At 31.7% G+C, this 12978-nt stretch overlaps 1 protein-coding gene across 2 annotated transcripts in view; it reads left to right on the top strand.

Annotated features, from left to right (window-relative positions):
• Nucleotides 1-1248: 1248 nt before the first annotated feature.
• Nucleotides 1249-12978, top strand: part of LOC117103180 (zinc finger protein GLI2-like) — a 63796-nt gene continuing 52066 nt past the window's right edge. Inside the window, exon 1 of one of the 2 annotated variants that reach the window (XM_033243697.1) lies at nt 1249-1370. The gene's annotated coding sequence lies outside the window, so the exon portion shown is untranslated. Of the gene's footprint in view, nt 1371-11222; nt 11485-12978 lie in introns of those variants that run through there. The other variant, XM_033243696.1, reaches the window with a different exon arrangement.

Genomic DNA, 12978 nt, shown 5'->3' with positions numbered 1-12978 from the left:
GCTCTTGGGATCATCGTCTTGTCGATGGTTTAAGAGATGCTTCACGTGTGTGTGCATCAAAGTGTTGTGTCGGCATACCATATACGGTAGTGCTATTCGTAGTGACTTTGTTTAGAACGAAACATTAACTAATTTATATAAAACCAATCAAACAATTAAAACAAAAATCTTCTCAACTAAACAAAACCTGTCCCTTTTTCATTTCAGTTACCAACCAATCTTTACATGAATACACGGTAATTCTCTTGTTCCCTAAAAGTATACTCCTACATAATCAAGATAAATCAATAGTTGTCGACTGTAATTTATAATTTTTATATTCTCAATGATTACCCATTTTTCACAACTACACAACAATTTTATATGTTTCTCTTCTCTCCTTGTCGGTAATGTTTTGTTTCCACTTTCGTTTTTCTGTTTCCCCTCCTTATATCTGTTTGGGGTCCCCACCCCTGTCATTTATTTAAAGAACGTGATCCTAGGGAGCTGTTTTCTTTTTATCAATTGTTGTAATGTATTTTCTGTGTTTATTGAATAATAAAGGTGATTTTTTAATAGCTGTACATATAATTCATAATTCTGATCAACATGGACAAAATAATGGGAATTATTAAATTCTTGTACAGTAAACAACGAATTTCTCCTATATTCAGTATACATCAATTATGAATGATGTTGACAGTATCTACTTTTCCACCATCAAACAAGATGTAAACTTCCATTTAACACCACCTCTCCATCCTTTACCCACCATTTTAACTTAAAATTGTAAATAAAAAACAAAAAACGGTACAATCATTCAAAAATTCATACCCTTTCCCTTTAACTTATATGGTAAATAAAAACAATACAAATGAATAAAAATCCTACACCCTGCCGGCTGCTATACAGAAAAAATGTAATTCATTTTTTAATTAATCTTGACTTTTTGTTACCAATTCGGAACGTTAATGATAGGCCTATCAGTATCAGGACAATCATTAGGATACTGCAATATAGATATAGGCCTCTATAAATTAATTATGCTTAAAATGAATTTTTCGATTTACCTCATTTGTAATACTGAATGGAATTATGTTTAAATTGAAATTAAAATTTAAGTTAAGGTAAACGTGGAGAATGGAGACCGAACGTACCGGGTCATTCACACCTCCATTTGAAACGCTTAAGAATAAAGAACTGGCCCACTCATTCAGATGTTATTTCTATCGATGGCTCTGCAATCATTCGCAATCATTAGTAGTATGACGCCCTCAATGTATTCAAACAGACAAGTTACTTTTTTCCACTTTATTATTTGCCAGCGCGATATTTGATTTCAATGCAATAGTTTTGACAAGGGCTGGGGATGATGTAATTGATCAGATACGGTAAGAACACTCATTTATAGTGTATATAGGGTTTTTATCAACATATTTCTTTCTGAATGGCGATAAAATAAGGACGGGTTGTTGTAGTCAAACGGGTCAGACAACAAGAAGATGGCAAAATGTTGCACACCACCAGGGGGCACTTGCTGGCCTGCATACACGATTTAGCCTAGTTCGTGACTCATCCATGGCATGGTCGATGTTTTTCTCATCTAGGCCTAGGCCTAGGCTAAGCGTATTGTTCGAACATTTCTACTAGGCCTTGTCTACAGTACAATCAAACTATTTACAGCATTGATTTTAATCTCTAGATAAGATAATGGTTTTGTTAAGAGTGTTGGTTTAGGTACAGTATGGTATGGGTAGTAAAAATATATAGACTGTATGATCATTGATATCTCTGATTTTTTAAAATAATGATTCATGCCTGGGAAGTATGGTGCACAACACACCAAGAAAGTTCTTCTGGTCTGTCCTCCTCTAGTTCCTAGCCTGCTTCTGCTATACACTAAGAAGTTACTATATAATGTATAAGTGTAGCCAGCCGCCTACTACACTACATTTTGTAGTTTGTTTTGAAAAACTATTTCTTCCATGATCCAAGTCAGTGTTCTCCCGAAGCCGTCTTAGCCGTCAATTTTACCGGTAAAAATAACCAACCAACCAGTAAAAATTTTGAGTTTGTAAAATAAAAAAAAATATTGATTAGGCTTAGGTAATCCAGGCTGGCCCTCTTAATAAATTAACATCATTCCAGTCTATCTACACTATGAATATGTGTTGTTGTGTCTTCAAGTCATTTAACCCAACTAAAAAGGGGTAACGTACCTTACATTGTGCGCATTGCAATTTTTTATGGACAAATTTACCAGTAAAAATTTTTCAGTTGGGAGAACACTGCAAGTACCACTTGATTAGAGAAAACCTACCTATGTTATTCAACTAGGACTAGCCAAGACTGATTCAACTAGCCTATGTTCACCAACATGTTGCTACATATTTTGCATGCCTTTTTGACAGGGTCTATATACCTTTTGGTCCTATGATCCTATAATCTTTGCATAATTAACTGTTAATTAGCTCAATGATTGACCTGTCTTTTAAGTTTTAATTCAAAATAAGTTAATTAAATAAAGTGTTAAAAGTGAACAGAACAGGTTTCTGAATACCCATACAGGATAAATAGGCTAGATGAAAGAACCATGCAATGCTACTGTATTAATCACACTTTAGAGTCGTATCACTGTAAGTACTACATTGGTTCATTTTAGTGACATTGGTTGTACTGGAAGACACAGGGCGAAGACACAGGGCGCACACCCACTAAAAAACTTGCATCACCCAGTTCCCCACCCGCTTCCCCCCCCCCCCATTGAAAAAGTTTTAAGCAAAAAATCATGCTCAAGTACTGCAGATAAAAATCACCTCATACAGTATTATCTTATTTTTCGAGGTAGCTCTCCTCACTTAATCATTGAGGCCACCATTTCACCTTCGCGTGTGTTAGTCTTTAAAATGCACATTTCGATTGGTTTGCGTTGAGGACAGTTGCATCATCATAGACCCCAAACAGTATAACACCAGTGGCGTAACACTGGGGCTGGTGGCCCTGTGGGTTTCGGAGGCTAGGGCCCTTTATGGGTCCTGCCGGTCACCAGTTCCAGTGTGTAACTTCAGATGGGCTCGTCTTTAATCATGTATGTCAGTGTCATTGTATTCTAAATGTTTTTAATGAAGAAGTAAATTGCAGATCCAGGAATTTGAAATAGAATAAAAGATAAATAAATACAATAAAAGCTGACTGCCTTAATAGTACTTTGAATATAATCATCCAGATGATGCCTAATTTATTTTTATTTACGATCTATTTATGTACCAAGAAAGCCCTTTTGTTTGGGTCAGGGTTGTAGATCGAGGACCATATGGGTAGGGGGCCCTGTGGATCATGACATGAGAGTGCATAAGCATTACACCACTGTTCGACACTGTTCTTAAAGACATACTGTAAGCCAAGGCCTAAATGTGACAATTTAAAAAAATTAAAAAATATACTTACGAGCCAGCAAGTCAAAATTAACAGCCTCATCTTTACAGTTTTGATAATTGATTGTTTGTTTTTGTGACAACCACTCAAACATGCTGGTAGGTTTATCGTCAAGCAACTATCAGTGGAGGAACCAGGGGGAGGCACTGGGGCTAGGGCTCCCCCAAAAATAGAGAAATGAAATGGAGAGAGAAGGGAGCATGGTACTCAATAAACAAGCTTATTTTCCATTGAGATGTCTTGTACTAGTGTACAGTTTATGGTCAAGCATTCTATTCTAAATTTACAGTGTATGCTGTATTATATTTCTCTACTTTAAAAATGGTATGTTAAATATGATGATAATGAGTTGAGTCATGTCTCAAAATCTAGGATAAGAATGTTTACTAGCAAACAATTACATAAAATACTGTAGTATCAATGACAAAAAAAATTACGAAAATCGACTAAAAAATGCCGATAATCGAAGGAAAATGATCGTTTTTACTCACCTGAAGTGCAGGGAACAAGCTGTGAAGTGCGCCCCCAACATCAAAGCATTTTTTCTGCAGGTAGGTTTTGTAGTGATTGGCTTAGAACTTGGAATATGCTCAACCAACCTGCAGAAAAAAACTCGCTTCCCGCAGTTGTATTGTACTTAACAGAAGCCATACATCGATAGTGTAGTACATGTTTAATTTAGTTGTTTTTTTTAGATACAGTAATAAACAATGTTTTGAAAATGATAATTCTCTACTATGAAAACAAATAAGGTTTGTGTTACGATCTAGACAGCTACGTCAATTGGCCGATGTTTTAGGCCTAGGTTGGATAGTAGCTAACTACAGTACCAAACGACTAGGCCTAGGCTAGGCCCAGGCCTAGGCTAGGCCCAGTCCTAGCTAGGCCCAGTTGAGAAAGTCAGGGCAATTCACACAGAATCGTACGTAGGCTGGCCTTGCCAAAAATAAATATTGTACAAACAAATCTGTTTAACATATCTTGGTTTGACGGCGTAAAATTTAGTTTCAGTTATGGCCTGTTTCATTCAAAATTTTGTTTTGCCACCCATTCATACATTTTAATTGAAGTGAGAAATCCTAGGCCTAGGCTGGCAAAAAAATCGCCATCCTTTGCTGTGGCTATTCATGGGCTGCATACATAAATGATCCTAAATGTGTTTCCCAATGTTTAAAAAAGGTGTACTGACTCATTTGTAGACTTTGAGTGAGTACATCTCAAGTCGAAGGCCTTGCAGAGATAACAATAATGGGGCCCCTGAAAATTTTTTGAGGGGGTGACGCTTAACAAGTATATTTTTTTATTTGGCCTTAGTTGCTTTTTTGTACCAGTAATTGAGTATTTATTTTGAGTTTAAGGAGCCCAAATGATCAGCATACTGGATGGTTTATCATCATGAAATGTGATTGAAATATTTTTTTTTTATTAATTTAAAAAATTGAACATCATTACTCTAAAAATTTCTAGATTATTTCTTTATTTTACTTCTGTTTTTTTTTTTTTATCTTACATTTTCTGCCACTACTTGGATATATAATTATTTGCTAAAATATTTAGGACAAAATAAATGCAATACAGAAATTTGTCACTCTGGAAGTCTTAGGCACTGCACAACATCAATCACTACAGCACATTCATCCTTTCTTGTTTAAAAGTAATTTAAGTACAGTAAAAGTAATTAGCTCACTATTGAATTCAACAGATTAGTTTAGTGTCACTAATATATCTAAAGCCTTAGAGCAGGCTATTCTTTTACAGTTTTCCTGGCAAATTTAAGAAGAGCTTTTCGCTGGTTCAATAGTACTTGTAACTTTACAGATCAATGCTACTTTAGATAGCTACTCAAGCATTTTGTTTAAAATGTTTCTGGATTTTGTCCTATGTCAACATGCCAAGCATGTATCTAATCCTCCTTAAGCCATAATCTTGAAACACGCATTAAGGATTAGCTGTAGACATGGGCTCCAATGTCATTATTATTGGGGATATTATCCAGATTCTCATATCCTCTACAGTCTGAATAATCAACTAAAATCTTCTATTCAAATGCATTGTTTGGAATGAAGTATTACATAGTCAAGTAGTACCAGGATGAAATTGCAACAAAATGTGGTATCAATAGATTTTAGAACAGTTTTAAAGTGAAGAAATTTTAAACACATTTGTAGGGATATAATGAACATTATGTATTGTTAAATAAACCTCAAGTGGCAAACTGGTGTTCCAATTTACACTGAAGTTTTTAATAGGCTCTAGAAAGCAATTACTAGTTGACTGTAAAACCCTGCAAAATTTTTTTTGACAGATAGTATAATACATACTCCAAGTATCGAAATGCACGCCATTGTGTCGGGATTCAATATTTCAACAATAATATATAGAAATTATGTCATTTCGACATAATTAATGTTGATATATTAATGTCGAAATATTAAATCCCGACACAATGGCGTTTTTGATACTTGGAGTATGTATAATACTATCTTATCTGAGATTAATCAGTGGACCTTTTGGTTTTATTTGACAGAAACATGATATGCCTAAATATAGTCATTATGACATCACATCATGACCATATATAGGTGCATCATGACTATATATGGGCATCCAACAGTTTGTTGTCAAAGAAAATTTAATCTGGACAGAGCTGAAGATTTTCGAAAAGCTTGAATTAAGGCCAAATAAAATTAATTGCTAGTTTCACGTCCCTGCCCTTATTAAATTTTGGAGCCTCATGAAAAAATTTACTATGTGCTATTTTTCAAAAAAAACATTCATTTTTCATGACAATATAAATAGTGACTATCTGAAAGAATGATGTTAAGCTTAAGAAGAGGTGGGAACATAAATGACACAATACATTACTACAAAGATTCATTTATACTTTTTTTAATTAAAAAAAAAAAAAAACAATTTTTACTATTTATCAGCCTGTTTACCATTAGTTAGATAATAAATAGTAAATACCTCACCAAAAAATAATTTAAATCCCAAACGTGAAACTAACAATAAATTTTATTTGGCCTAAAATGCTAGTTATGACAATGGAAAGTGATAAGATGGAATAATTAAATTAGTAACATTTTCTGTTTATGAATTATTTCATTAGGCTTGTAATTGCTCTTTAAAAAAAAATAAAATAAAATTGCCATATTGTAATCCATTCAACACTAAATTGGTTCAGGTACTGAAAATCTTTTGAGGTTATTTTTAGAACAGGTTGCACTTGGCTGTTGGTCATACAGTAAGATCATGTGACTTAGCTGTTTATTGCATGGGGTCATAATGTTGATGGAATTTAGTTAAGGCATGTTTTCCTTAAACCACCTTAAACCAGTTGCCTATCTGTTGGTCAAACTGAAATTAGATACTGTATTCTCTATGGTGTAGCAATTTTTGTATTTCAATCTAATTTTTAGTTAGAAAAAAAATGTTTGATATGTTGTACAAATGAATTTTCTAAGAGATAAAAAGCATATTATGACGAAAACTGAAAGGTGGAAAAAAGGGTGGTTACACCCCTTTTTTCCCCCAGTTTTTAATATTCAAAAATCTGTATCTATTTTTGGCAACCTTTTTTCTTTTAAAGTACAGTATTATGAATGAACATTTATTAAGAGCCTGGAAAATATTCTACCAATTAATAGTGGACTAAACAATGAGTAGACCAGATATGTAATTGTTGTAATTACAGTAATAGTTTTGGTATTAAAGAAGTGTTTATTTTCAACATCTTTGTGAAGGAAGAAAGGCATGAATTTATTTTTTAGCTTTAAAATTTTAGCTTTAAAAAAAAACCATAAACCTATTTATAGACGTACACTTTGTTTTTTAATGATGTAAGAACACTTTTTATAAGAACACCGAGGCTGAAATTGCTTAAAAAATAAAAACAAATGTATTGAACAAATTGATGTAAAATGTCAAATGGTGTTTATTTATTTATTTTTTTATTTAAACTTTTATTTTTTTATTTAAACTTTAAAACCAAGAAAGAAAGACCAATACAATTTACAGTACTGTAGGTGTGACTGCAATAGTAATATCCTTCCTTAATATGATACAATAATAATTTTCTATCTTTGAAGAGTGTGTTAACAAAATAAGAACATTTTGAGCCTAAAATTCGCAAAAAAGTAAGAAAACTGAGCTTGGGGAAAATTGTTTTGGTTCTTATATAATATATAAAAAAAAGCGTGAAGTATTGTTTCAGATTTTAAAAATGTACACTGTAGTTGCATCAATTTACTTTCCCTTCTATCTTGTGCACCCATGGTAACTATGGTTATCATCACTATCTTTGCTATTGAAAAATCAACTTGTCACTAAAGTTGGTGATGAAAATTTTAAGTTTGGTATATACTGTATGTACAAAATCTTTTAATTGATGATGGGAAAGTTCATGAATATAGCCATAATGCAAGACAAAGATCATCCACTTCGTATAGTAGTAAATGTTATCAATGGTTAAAAAGATCCCAGTGGATGACTTAAGCTGGGCACCCATGACCGCCGGCCGATGAATCCAACTCCGCAATGTGATGCCGTCTGCAGCTGATTGGCGGTGGTAGTCATTAAAAATTATCCTTTGCGTGCATTGTGGCATTGCGTTCTTTATAGAATCGCGTCAGCCATCAACTGTCAAGCAAAGTGAGTGACCAGCTTCAAAGTCTGCTTGATGCAGTACAAAACATTTCTCAAATTTGTTTGTTCCATATTCTACACTATCATCAGGTTACTGTATTTAATAACTCAATTTAGGCCTACTGTAGATTAAGATAATTTTTATATAAAAACTTTATATATTTTGTACAATGTTTTCCTTTTCTTATTAACATTTGAGCAATTGTACTCAAATTGAATTTCCGAAAGGATAAATAAAGTTAACTATGAATGCAAAATGTATTCTTCTTTGTATCACGTATCTATTCAACACTGTATATCTCTATCAATGTTTTTTGATACAGTTTAGAGTACTTTATTAACGCTTCTACTGTAATATTTTTTCTATTTTAAGAATCCAAATTAAAAAAAAATCTTGATACAGTTGTAGTTTACTTTATTAACTCTTGCATCTTGTAATATTTTTTATATGTTTTAAGAATCCAAACGAAAAATACATAAAAATGATTGACATAAAAAGTCATACTTTAAATATATAATTCACTCTTAATACTTTAATTTCTGTTTGCAGTGACCACATAACAAAACTGTTAACACAGAAAAGAATGTTTAAAGTATTCACACATTTAGGAAAATATCAGTAGTAATAACAATTAATTTAATTATAATACACCTTTTGTAACAGTGGCACTTGCCACTTACTGGTTAAGCACCTCCAGTTTCGCTACTGTTGCAAATTGGTTGTTTAACCTTGATATATTCACAGAGCCCTCCTAAAGCCTACAGTAATTCCAAATGAAATAAAACAGACCAACAAGTTATTCCAGAAAGTTCCCTGTAATTTGATTTATTTTGATGGGGTTTGCAGGTTAATGATTGTAATAAGAAACCATCTTTTAATTGGATGTTTTGCCTACAATGATGGAATTTATACCTAAATAATGTTACTGAAATGTTGAAGGCATTTTGTTTAATTTTAAAATAAATCTGAAGAAAGAAGTAAATGGCTTCATAACATTCTTGCTGTCAAAATAATGTTTATGTGGAGCTAAAAATATAATTTGTCAGTGAGTACAATATGGATGACATGAAACTGAACTCAATAATGCTTCAGCAGAGTATATAGACAAAATAAGAACATTTTAATTATTTATTTGTTTGCAAAATTTCACCTTTCGAACGGTGTCATTCACAGATTTCAGTATGGTCATACTTTTAAAAATACAGAAAATGAAACAAAATTAAAGTAAACCCCTAATTGTAATAATTAATAAGGAACTAAACAAACTACAGTAAACTAAAAAAGTACATTATTTAAAGGAAAGTTAAAGTGTAAAAAATGAGTTAATATTAACATAATAATTGAGATAATAAATAAGAAGATAAATCATATAGTAATTACTTAAACTTACCTATAATAAAGTTCACCAGATGAAGAAAAGTAAAAGCTAGTAATTTAATACAGTTTACTAGTAACTTCTATTTGTCATTGACTGTTTGTATTATATGACGGCATAACAAAAATATTTAAAGTAATACTATTGAAAAAAACCAACAAAATAGCAGCATGGGTGTTCATACTTGACTTTTTTGAATGCTTAATAAATAAAATTTGCCTTTCAAAGTTCAAGCTATATTCTTGGACTGTGTTTAAGTTATTAAAACAAAGAAAATATTTTTCTCACAAATTTTTGGTGTAAAACAAATTTGATGGTAATCAATTTATAATGTTTTTTTTTGCAACTTAAACAGTTTACATCTTAGTCTCATTGGAAATTTATAACATATTAATTTATTAAATATTTTCTTGTTCTAATTTTTCAAGGGCTTTAATTGAAACCCATATTTATATCCAAGTAATAAAAAAAGTAGTTTATCTTCCTAATAGTGAAATTTGAAAAAAGGAGAATGAGAGCACTTTTTGGGGGGAAAATTTTTTCCGAGATGGCAAATCCAAGATGGTCAATGGGAAACAGCTACTATTTTCTCACTTTACCAAATACATATGCATTGAAAGCAAATGAAAGAAGCACTTTCTGTAGAAATGATTCATACCAAATGTATCCCCAACCAACCATGAACAATCCAGAGAGGAATTTTATTGATGTGAGTTAGCCAGTTTGCATAAATGTCTACACACACACATACACACTACACACAATAAAAAACATAGGAAATAGCAAGAGTGATTACAATAGTTCCTATTGCATTACATGCATAGGAACTAAAAAGGAGAATGAGAGCACTTTTTGGGGGGAAAATTTTTTCCGAGATGGCAAATCCAAGATGGTCAATGGGAAACAGCTACTATTTTCTCACTTTACCAAATACATATGCATTGAAAGCAAATGAAAGAAGCACTTTCTGTAGAAATGATTCATACCAAATGTATCCCCAACCAACCATGAACAATCCAGAGAGGAATTTTATTGATGTGAGTTAGCCAGATTTTCGTACATTTCATAAAATGAATAGAAAAAAAAATACAAAACTTGGTGAGGCAGAGAAAATGGATGTGTGCGGGGACTAGAAACTAGTATTTTTTTTTATTTGGCCTAAAATGCATAATTGAAAACTGTGTAAAATAAACAGTAAAAATTGTTTCAGGATTTTCTTGCTGTTATTTTGGCTTTAAATTTTTTATGAAAAACATCCCCTAATTATACTGACTTAAATAAATCAATTTAAATTGTATACGAAAATAGAGTCCAAGTATAACAATGTTAAGTTATTAAGTAGATTGGAGGTGTTAGTTTATACTTTCAGGAACCCTTCAAAGAAAACTAATTGCTGGAACAGATAAATTTGATTTTTTTTTTTCTATTTAAAAATTGTGATAAAACAATTTGTTGTGCCAGTACACTTCAGTCACTCCAATAGTAAATGATATATATACTAGCGAAGTACTATAGTATTACTATAATACCTCCATGGTATACACTTAGCTCATTACAGTTGCGCTTTTACAGTAGGAACAAAGTTATTATTATCGCTCAACTTTTCATAAGGAAGTAGATTCCACTTCATTTAATGTTAAGTGATTGTGATAAGCAAGTGGTGAGAAGTGTTTGCTGGAGAACTGTGAATTTAGATGTTATTCAGAAACCTGATATATTATCCACTTCCACACCCTGCTGTTAAAGGAGGAGGAGTAAAAAAACAGACTGGATCCAGCAAAGGCATTCTTCACTTCCACACATCCAAATTAAAACTGCTTGGGGGCAAAATCATTAAAAGTTAGAGCACCATCAACACCAGGAGTTGGTAACTGAATACAGCAGGCAAGGTTGAGATTGGTTTAGGCCTGCTAGCTCTCTGATGTTAGCTCAGCCCACATGATCATTCCTCTGCAGGCTTCTTGTGAAAAATACTGCTTGCTACATTTCCTGGCTTAGGAAATTTGGATTTATCAATGTTTGTTTCTGTCTCTTGGAATAACAGAGATAGGTAAGCAATAGTTTTTCTTTTGAGGTACAGTAAATCATCATACTTTTGAACTGTGTAAAGTTTTGTATTGTCCCTTGTTTTGTTTCTTATCTTTAAACTGATGTAGGCCTAGTCCTTTTTATTTAAAAACATTTTGTTGATAAAAAAAAGATGGTGTAGGTAATAAGTATCAACAAGGAAGGAGTACAAATCATCATACTGAGTAGAATTGTATTCAACTATTGTCATCATTGGTGGTAATCGTAAGATAGTGCTTTCTTTTCTCCATTCTATAACTGTAGTCAGCATTACAGACACATAACTTTATTATCCAAAAAATACTTAGGCCCAATAAAAAACAAGTGATTAGTTTATCACCCCACCCACATTTCTTTTATGATACTGAAGAAAAAAAAACATTTTGGAGGGGAAAAAAAAAAAAAAAATTTAATTTAATAAAAAATTTTTTGCTTATTTTTAGTAAAGAAAATACCGTAGTTTGTAGATATTGTTTGTTCAATCATGTATTTTACTTCGAATATAAATGCACCAGCAAACATCTCAAGGGTGATATAATTTGGCTTTAGCAAAGTAAATAAAAATAAAAAGTCTCCTTCCCTCATCACTTTTTTCCAGCCTAGTATAGGGTGATTATTGGGACTTATACTGAACATTCCAGTACATTAAAACAGTTAACGATTACATACAAATCAACAATTGATGCAAGTTTTGAGGAAATTTGTAACATTGATAAAATGATATATTCTGCTTTGTTTTGTTTGCAATTGTTTCATAGTTTTCTATAATTCAGAATTGAATAAAATTAAGAAAATTGTTTAACAATCACATGCTACTGATAAAAGGTTTTATCTAATTTTTAGTTTTAACATCTTTAATATGGATATCATCATAAATTAATCATTATCATCATCATCATTATTTAATTGCTTAAATATTTTTTTTAAATAGTGTGTAGATATCTTGGAAAACCTTAGAAACAGGTAGTTATTCATTTTTTTGCATCCTTTACGTTGTCTATGCCGAGTATAACAAATTGTGAGTTGTTAAATGTGCTTTCTTCCAAAATAACCATGGTAAAGAAAATATAAAAACAATAACAAACATCATTTATACTTTGCTTACTGTACTGTTATACTTATCATAAATTATGGGCCCACAAAAAACACTAATATACCTACTACATATTGTAAAAGTATAGTACATATCAAATTAGATTTTAAGGCCCAATAAAAAAAATTATTAGTTTATCTCCCTTGCGTGCATGCCTTTTATGGTACTGAAAAAAAAAATTGTGAAAAAATTTTTTTTTGAAAAAAAAAAAATGTTTGAACATTTTTTTTAAAAATTTTATTTATTTATTTTTTTCATTTATTTTATTAAATAGTTAGTAGATATTGTTTGCATTATCTAAATCATGTTTTACTTCGAATATCAATGCACCAGCAAACAAACCAGGGGTTATATTTGGCTTTAGCAAAATAAAAAATATAAAAA

The sequence above is a fragment of the Anneissia japonica genome, unplaced genomic scaffold (genome assembly GCF_011630105.1).
Source record: "Anneissia japonica isolate Jap-2015-1 unplaced genomic scaffold, ASM1163010v1 scaffold2652_len1590060_cov184, whole genome shotgun sequence".
In the NCBI taxonomy this organism is placed as follows: Eukaryota; Metazoa; Echinodermata; class Crinoidea; order Comatulida; family Comatulidae; genus Anneissia; species Anneissia japonica.
This window is presented reverse-complemented; position numbering and strand designations above follow the sequence as displayed.